The following is an 8,663-nucleotide window of genomic DNA, read 5'->3' as shown; positions in this document are numbered from 1 at the left end:
TAAGTTTTACTTCGACAGGGACAAAGCAGTACCATCAAAGTACAGGGAGCATCATCTAGTAATAGGCAGCATCCTCTAACTCTTAGACATGCTATTTTTCAAGCCCACACTCTTTAATCTTTTGTTGTTCCCTCCTTATCATTGTGTATTACAAGCTACCGCCCCTCCCCGACTCACTCCCTCGTCTATCAAAATGTGCGCACAACAACGGCAACAGCGAGTCATACACACGCGTCAATAAATCACCTCAATGATGATCTCAGCCGCTTTGATCTGTGGTCTAACCAGACACAATCATGAGCAAGACAAGACAGCTATACTTGTACACCCCTACCAGCATCCCACTAAGTCATCAATTCATAACAACAGCGAGTTCCTTTTTTTGTTACATGATTGTCTACCATAATTCACCATTATTATTTTGACATTATTTCAAACTTGTTATATTACAATCGTCCGCCAAATTCCATTTGCTTTTAAGAGTACGCTCATAAGCCTAGCTTGTTGTGCTCCATGTTCCTTATTTCATGTATGCGGCAATATTCCAATGAAATTTACTGAATAAACTTGTTTATTAAACCAATAGCGAGTCATACACACACACGACAATAAATCACCGAGCAACGTTTTCCCACTGCCTCCGAATAGACTCTGTTGTAAGTGTCTCTCTTCAAGACCTACATCTCTCTCTCTCTCTCTCTCTCTCTCTCTCTCTCTCTCTCTCTCTCTCTCTCTCTCTCTCTCTCTCTCTCTCTCTCTCTCTCTTTTCCCCCCATCCTCTCTCTCTCTCTCTCTCTCTCTTTTCCCCCATCCCTCCTCTCTCTCTTCACCCCCTCCCTCCCTCGCCCTCTTTTCCCTCTCTCCTCTCTCTGATGACGACGGCCCTAAGTGATAGGGCCAATGGCCCCTCGAACGCAGTCAACGACCTCCAACAATACCCATCACACACCACCCAATCCAACTTTTCCGGCGGGATCACCGGATGAGGGTTGATGATGAGGGTACCTCGCAGCCCTCGTAAAGAGCACTTGACGTCACACGTACCCCTTTACTTTATTTGGTGTTTAACGTCGTTTTCAACCGTTCAAGGTTAGGCCTATATCGCGACGGGGAAAGGGGGGGGGGGATGGGATAGAGCCACTGGTTAATTGTTTCTTGTTCACAAAAGCACTAATCAAAAAATTGCTCCAGGGGCTTGCAACGTAGTACAATATATGACCTCCCACCCTGCCCTCACCATAAGGGGGAAGAAGAGACAGAGAAAGAGGACCGGGTGTGAGTATAGCGATATCGGGTGGATTATCAAGTGATAAGCCGACGGGTGTAATGAGGTCTTCCATCAAACGGATGCCGCTCTAAAGCTAGTCTGGACCCCTGTCGGGTGGATGCGGGTGGATGTCGACCACTGCACGGCTTGTCATTGGAGTCCGTCCGTTCCATCCGCCTACCCTGGAATCTTGTGCTACGCCCTGTTAGTAGCAAGGGTATGGTTTGATGAGAAAAGGGTAGGGTGTTGGGGGCTGCTCTCTTCTTAATTGTGAGAGAACAAAAATTGAAGTAAATATCTGTGGATTGTTTGTGTGTTTGTTTGCATGTTTTCGTGCGCGTGTGTGTGTGTGTGTGTGTGTGTGTGTGTGTGTGTGTGTGTGTGTGTGTGTGTGTGTGTGTGTGTGTGTGTGTGTGTGTGTGTGTGTGTGTGTGTGTGAGTGTGTGTGTTTGTGTGTGTGTGTGTGTGTGTTATGTACCACGCCTGAATTTCTCTATGAGATAATAAAGTATTCTTATTCTTATTCTTATTCTTATTCTTGTCTTTATTTCTGTTTTGTCTTTGTTTCTGTTGTTGTTTTTTGTGTTTTGTTTTTCATTATATATACATCGACGTTTGGTCAAAATGGTAAACTCCATCCTCAGAAGAGCTACACATATCACCCACCCCACCCCAACTACGGAACGCGGATCGTATCAACTGATGCATCAAATTGATGCATCCAAAACCAAGATTTGATGCATCATTTTTTCATCAAAAAGGATGCATCATTTTCCAAAACTGATGCATCCGATACGAAAATGATGCATCCTTTTGTGAAAATGATGCATCAAATTGTGAAAATGATGCATCAAATCTTGGTTTTGGATGCATCAATTTGATGCATCAGTTGATACGATCTGCCTTCCGTACCCAAGCCCCCCCCCCCCCCCCCTCCCCCCCCACCAAACCCACCCCATCCCCGCCCCAACCCACTCAAATACTGCAAGCTTCTTCTTTAGATACATGTACTATTGTCGAAAAAAAAACACCTGGAGAGCAGGACTAGTACCGATGCTGGGGAGTACAAAAGAAACTCAACTGTCGACAAAAATGCACTGACTCCTATGTGGGCCCATTAGCTCAGTTGGTTAGAGCGCCGTGCTGATAACGCGGAGGTCGTGGGTTCGACCCCCATGTGGGCCACTATATATTTTTTTCTGTTTCTCGCAGTTTAGTAACCATATTTATGTGTGTGTTTTTTTTCTTTCTGTCTTCGTATGTGTTTGCGTATAATTATTAGTGTGTTTGTTCCACAGTGAGTACTTGTTTTATTCTTGCTGTTGTAAGAATTGTAACCATACATTGTTGTTCTCTGTATTTCTCTCCGTACCGCTCCATGCAGTGGATGGCTATTTGCATTGTGTGTGTTTTGAGCACCTTTTCCATTTACACAACACATACACATGCGCGAACAGACAGACAGACAAGACAGCCAGCCAGAGAAACAGACACACACTCACACAGATAGACAGAAACGCGGACAGACACAGACACACACACACACACACACACAACTATACAAACAGACAGACAGACAGACAAGACAGACAGACACACGCACGCACGCACGCACGCACACACACACACATGCACACATGCACACATTTAACACATACGCAGACAGACAGACAGACAGACAGACAGACACACGCACGCACGCACGCACGCACACACACATGCACACATACACACATATAACACATACGCACACACACACACACACACAGTCACACACACAGTCACACACACACAGTCACACACACACACAGTCACACACACACACACACAACCGCACACACACACACACACACACACACACGTACGTATATTATAAATACATCTCCACCCATCCCAGCCCTTAGTTTGCCACTATAGACCTCAGCAAACAATACAGAATACTAACCGTTTCAACCTAACAAACAGAAGCACATGAACATCTCAGTTTTCTAACCCGAACTTGTGTTTACTCTGTAAACTTTGAAATGCAAATGAGTTTACACATAAAAGAAACGCATACAGTATCTGTCCCGCTGAAGGAGAGTATACGTGCTTAGCTAACTGCTTTCAAATGCTTCACTAAATTTTAGTACATGTATTTGCTTTTTATCTCAACAATTCTTCATGCCATGAAATGCACATCAGCATACGAGAATGAGAAGGGTACTGTAAACACGCAGATACACAGACTGATTTAAATATTGCTGATTCCTCTGAGAAAAATTAGTATTGACCTTTGTTTGCATGTATAGCAAAATTTGGATACGGAAACTAGAATTGTATCAATTGAAGCGAAGAAATGTGTGTAATGTATATTATATATATATGTTGCTGAAAGAGAGAAGTAAGCTATATGCGTGAAAGTGCATATTATATACGACTGCTTTCAACCACTCTTACTCCATTAGTTTAACTACATTTATCGATTAGTCTTTCATCTTTACCACGCTTTGCAGCGTAACCCAACATTGCAGCATGCGTTTAGGCAAAGGAACTAATAACAATGCACATATATTTGTGTCTAAAAACTTCGGGAAGACCCCTAAAATTCCATCAACCCAGCTCGCTCTATACACCTAATTGTTTGCCTTTCATCTCAACTCAGGCCACACCTAATTGATACGGAAACCCAAACTGTCTGATTACAAGCCGTTGTCCAATTTGTCCGGATATCCACTTGTAGACAGACGGGTACCCGTGTTGTCCGATCTAATCAGGCCACGGGGTATACCCACACAGCATGCAGGCACCCGTGTAAATGGGCGCTCGGACCTGCGACTTCAAAGGGTCTACCCGGGTTATTATGGTGGTTATGGGAAAGCGCGGAATTCGGTGGCGGGGAACTCAATGCACACCTGCGACGACGCTACTACTGAAGCTGCGACCAGGTAAAGCGACCGGGGTGGAATACTGGGAGGAGACTGTATATGTATGGCGACATACTGGAGCCTAAAGTAATATTTAAGAAATTTTATATTACCACTAGTGTCTATAGAAAAAACACTCTTGAATTTTCTGTCATCATGTGAGATTATAATAATAATAAAAGGTTTGGGGCGCATGCATTTCTTCCATCAAAAGGATGAGTCAGATGTGAAAATTACACACGTTACAATAACTGATTAATATCAGTCATGCCATACAAAATCGACGCGCTTGATTACCGATAGCTGCAAGATAATTATAATAAAGACTGTTGGCTCTGGAATGCCGCCCCTGAAAAGATAATGAAAAACGTACTAATCACGCAAAACACAGTGGTCTCTATAACCATCAGCGATAGGTACAAAATAAAGACCACTCGATGATATCACCCACTGCTTGACTGTGTTGCACTTTCGGCTCACCCCTTAGACATCATATAATCTTTTAAAATATCATGATTAAAGTTAACTCACATGATGTAAGCAACTCAGCAAGGTTCTTCGCAACTCTCACTGATCATTACAGAGATCACAATAATTCTTTGCTTAACTTACACTCAAGTTTTATCCATTATATATAGAAGCATATTAGCGCCAAAATACTACCCAATATTGACGGACTGTGTGATGATATCTTCTGCTATGGTCTGTTGAGACAGTGATATCAAAATGTTAAAGAAAGGTTTTTGATCGAAAAGTATAATGCTAGTGTAAATAATTATTATGGTAAATTTGAAAAAGAGTGGTGTTTATATAGACACTTTTTTCATTGATGCTATAGGATAATTGTATTGATTGATTTCGTATGAACATTTTTGAATGTGATACCCCCTGACCCATTTACTCATAACAGGTTATACAGTACTTTTATGCCGATAATTAAACCCCATGTACATACTTGGAGGCTAAATTGTGACCACCGTCCCCACCTACCCCCCTCCCCTCCCCAACCTCACTTACCCCTCCCCCCCCCCCCCACAACCTCAGTCCCCCCCCCCCCTTCCATATTCCCTGTCTTTTCAACAACCCACCCTACTGTCTATGTCTGTGTCTTGTCTAGGTATGTACGTGTGTATGCGCTTTGTTGATAAACTCGGTGTATGATGTATGTTATGCTGTGTTTATGTGTATATAAAGGAAATAAAATTAAAAATGTATAAAAAAAATAAAAAAAATAAAAATAAAAAAAAATCGAGACCGGAGGTCGAGATTTTGATATCACTGTCGAAACAGACCAATAGCAGAAGATATCATCACACAGTCAGTCAATGTTAGATATAATTTATTGCTAATTCTCTGGACATTTTGTATTTACTGTAAAAAGAGACACCCGTGAGATAATAATCGTTCAAATCACACGTGTGTATATCATGTAAATGAGGTCATGTCAAGCAAATCTGGCAGGGACCTGTTTTTTCCACTGCTTATGGTGCCAACGTCACCGAGACAAACGTCATTACAGAAACAAAAATTGTGCTCGCTTATTACCCTCCATGAATCTTTAGAACTAACACGTCACGCCACACTTTCAGAGTGACGTTTCTTTGCTTTGACGTAATAGATTGCACGAGGCTTAAGAAGAGATCGAGGTTCCAAAACAAGCGTCTTCAATTTAGCTGCCTCGACTGCAGGACATTTTCAGTAAAATACACGTAAGTACAGTATGTAGGATAAACAGAATACTACATGGCTTGCTGTTTCGTACCAGATTTACACTCGTTGCTTTTTCAAACAGTAAACAGCTCGCTTTCGCTCGCAGTTCAATATTTTTAAAAAACAACTCGTGTAAATCTGGTACGACACAGCTAGCCATGTAGTATTCTCTATGTCTCAGTTTTGGCTGTTCCATATCCCTCCCTCTGATTATTATTTCTTTTTGTTCACTCTTTTCTTGTACTTTTCAGTATTTCAAAATGTCTTTTCTTTCAAAAAGTCTTTAGTCACTTGCTCAACTAAATTCTGGGATAATTACATTTTCATATATATTTGTTTGTTTTTAAATGTAGGTGTTTTTGTTTTTGAAGTGGGGAAGCAATAAAGAGGTCGTCGATATCAAAACTGATATCGACGGAAATGTCGTCGATATCACTTTTGCACTGTGCTCAGATTTGCCCAATTGACCAATGGAAATCCACGTAACATATGAAATAGCAATTTTTTTCATTATAACCTTCCAAGGTGTAGTCAATCCATCGGCGTTTTTTTTTTTTTCTTTTTTAATTATTAGTGTCAAAAACGAAGATGACTGTGCCATTTTGGAATTAACACTTTTGGTTCAGGTATGCCGACATAGACTGAGCATAGAGTTGGGAGGAAAGGGTATATTCTCCTGATACACGTAGCTTTGTTTGAGCTCGTCGCTCCATTTGACACAAGCAGAATACAGAGATTTGCGTTTGAAGGCGATTACGGAGACAATGTCCCACGCGTTTTGCCCTATAATCACATTCGGCGTACCATACCATAATGTTCGCTTTGATGTCGCCATGTTGCGATTGCTGGAACTTTTGAAGGCGTTGTTGGTGCCGAGTTTTGAAGTCTTGGTGTCGAAATGTACAGGTCAATGAGTGGTGACCGTTTGCATGACGACATTTGGCTGGTCCCATTACTCATGTAGGATAGAGATATGTTGATCAATTTGCAGTGTAGATGTAGGTATCATTATATCGCCTATGAATGATTCATAATACTACTATATTGCTAGTGGGGGTGGGGGTGGGGGTGGGGGTGGGGGTGGGGGTGGGGGTGGGGGTGGGGGTGGGGGTGGGGGTGGGGGTGGGGGGTTGAAATTGATCACGAAGAACGGTCTTCATATTCTTATGACGCAGCGAGAGAAAACCAAGAGGAGCAAATGAGGACAAAACAAGTCGCGTAAGGCGAAATTACTACATTTAGTCAAACAGGCTCGTCACTTTCACTGCCTTTTGCACTAGCGGCGGACTACGTTCAATTTCATTCTGTGAGTTCCACAGCTTGACTAAATGTAGTAATTTCGCCTTACGCGACTTGTTTGTTCGTTTGTTTTTGTGTGTGTGTGTGTGTGTGTGTGTGCTTGCAGTGTGTGAAGAAAACGAACCTATTTGTGAACATGTAAAATGATGCATACGTATGAATAAATCGTATGAAGGATGAACAAACAAATTATCAACAAACCAGAAGAAAAAATATTGTGGCCCACATGGGGGTCGAACCCACGACCTCCGCGTTATCAGCACGGCGCTCTAACCAACTGAGCTAATGGGCCCGTGTACACATTTGTTCTTTGTATGCATAAGAATTTCACGAATCTTTTTCCTCGCAAAAACTGGTACTGAACTTCTATTAATTTTGTTTATAGAGTAAATTTGCAATATGCCAATGTGGGAAAATGATACGTGTGGTCCCTCTAATGATGGGGCAATACAATTGTAACCAGGAAAAAGACGGGCGCAATGGCTTGGCTGTAAGGCGCCGGCCTCCAAAGCGGAAGGTCGTGGGTTCAAATCCTGGCCGCGCCTGGTGGGTTAAGGTGGAGATTTGTCCAATCTCCCAGGTCAACTTATATGCAGACCTGCTAGTGCCTTAACCCCCTTCGTGTGTACACGCAAGCACAAGATCAAGTGCGCACGGAGAAAGATCCTGTAATCCATGTCAGAGTTCGGTGGGTTATAGACCGTCGAACGCAGAAGAAGAAGAAGGTGGGTTATAGAAACACGACAATACACAGCATGCTTCTTCTGAAAGCGGCGTATGGCTGCCTAAATGGCGGGGTAAAAACGGTCATACACGTAAAAATCCACTCGTGCAAAAAACACGAGTGTACGTGGGAGTTTCATCCCACGAACGCAGAAGAAGAAGAGAAGAAGTAACAATTCAGGAATGAATGGCCAACACTGTAAACTAAAGTGTACCCATTTTTAACACACTTTTTGTAACCAGTTGTGAACACTGTGAAATGCTATAAGATTTTACTAGCAAAAGTAGCAGAAATGGCAAACACTTAATAGTTGGTTAGAGCGCTAATCTCGCTAATATTATTGATTCAAATGTTTTACTTTGTCTTGTTTATTTTTCAGTAACGTGGTAAACAAAAACATTGAGCGGGTCAACTAGAATCAGTCCTGATTGCACTGAAATTGTAATCAATCCTTATAACACAGCGAAGATCCAGAGGAGCAAATGAGGGCAAGAAAAGGAAGGGACAAAGAAGAGCATGTTTTGGAGTAGCGCAGGGACGGGGGGGATGAAGAGGATGCAAGCCGGGTAACAGCGGGTATCACACTTGGGGCAAACTCAAAAGTATCCAATGTTGTAAAAGCCACCGTAACACCCTTGTGAATGACCGTCTGAACAACACGTAAAAATCCACTCGTGCAAAAAACACGAGTGTACGTGGGAGTTTCAGCCCACGAACGCAGAAGAAGAAGAGAAGAATACTGTAAATACTGCCAATA

General features: G+C 42.4%; 2 non-coding genes across 2 annotated transcripts; one reads left to right on the top strand and one right to left on the bottom strand.

Annotated features, from left to right (window-relative positions):
• Positions 1 to 2,378: 2,378 nt before the first annotated feature.
• Trnai-gau (transfer RNA isoleucine (anticodon GAU)) lies at positions 2,379 to 2,452 on the top strand. Its single transcript has one exon. It is a non-coding gene; the product is annotated as a tRNA-Ile (tRNA).
• Positions 2,453 to 7,400: 4,948 nt separating this feature from the next.
• On the bottom strand, positions 7,401 to 7,474 carry Trnai-gau (transfer RNA isoleucine (anticodon GAU)). The gene has a single exon. It is a non-coding gene; the product is annotated as a tRNA-Ile (tRNA).
• Between the last annotated feature and the right edge of the window lie 1,189 nt (positions 7,475 to 8,663).

Source organism: Littorina saxatilis, linkage group LG3, assembly GCF_037325665.1.
Source record: "Littorina saxatilis isolate snail1 linkage group LG3, US_GU_Lsax_2.0, whole genome shotgun sequence".
NCBI classification, from domain to species: Eukaryota; Metazoa; Mollusca; class Gastropoda; order Littorinimorpha; family Littorinidae; genus Littorina; species Littorina saxatilis.
Note: the sequence above shows the minus strand (reverse complement) of the source record. Positions and strands in the feature narration are given on the sequence as shown.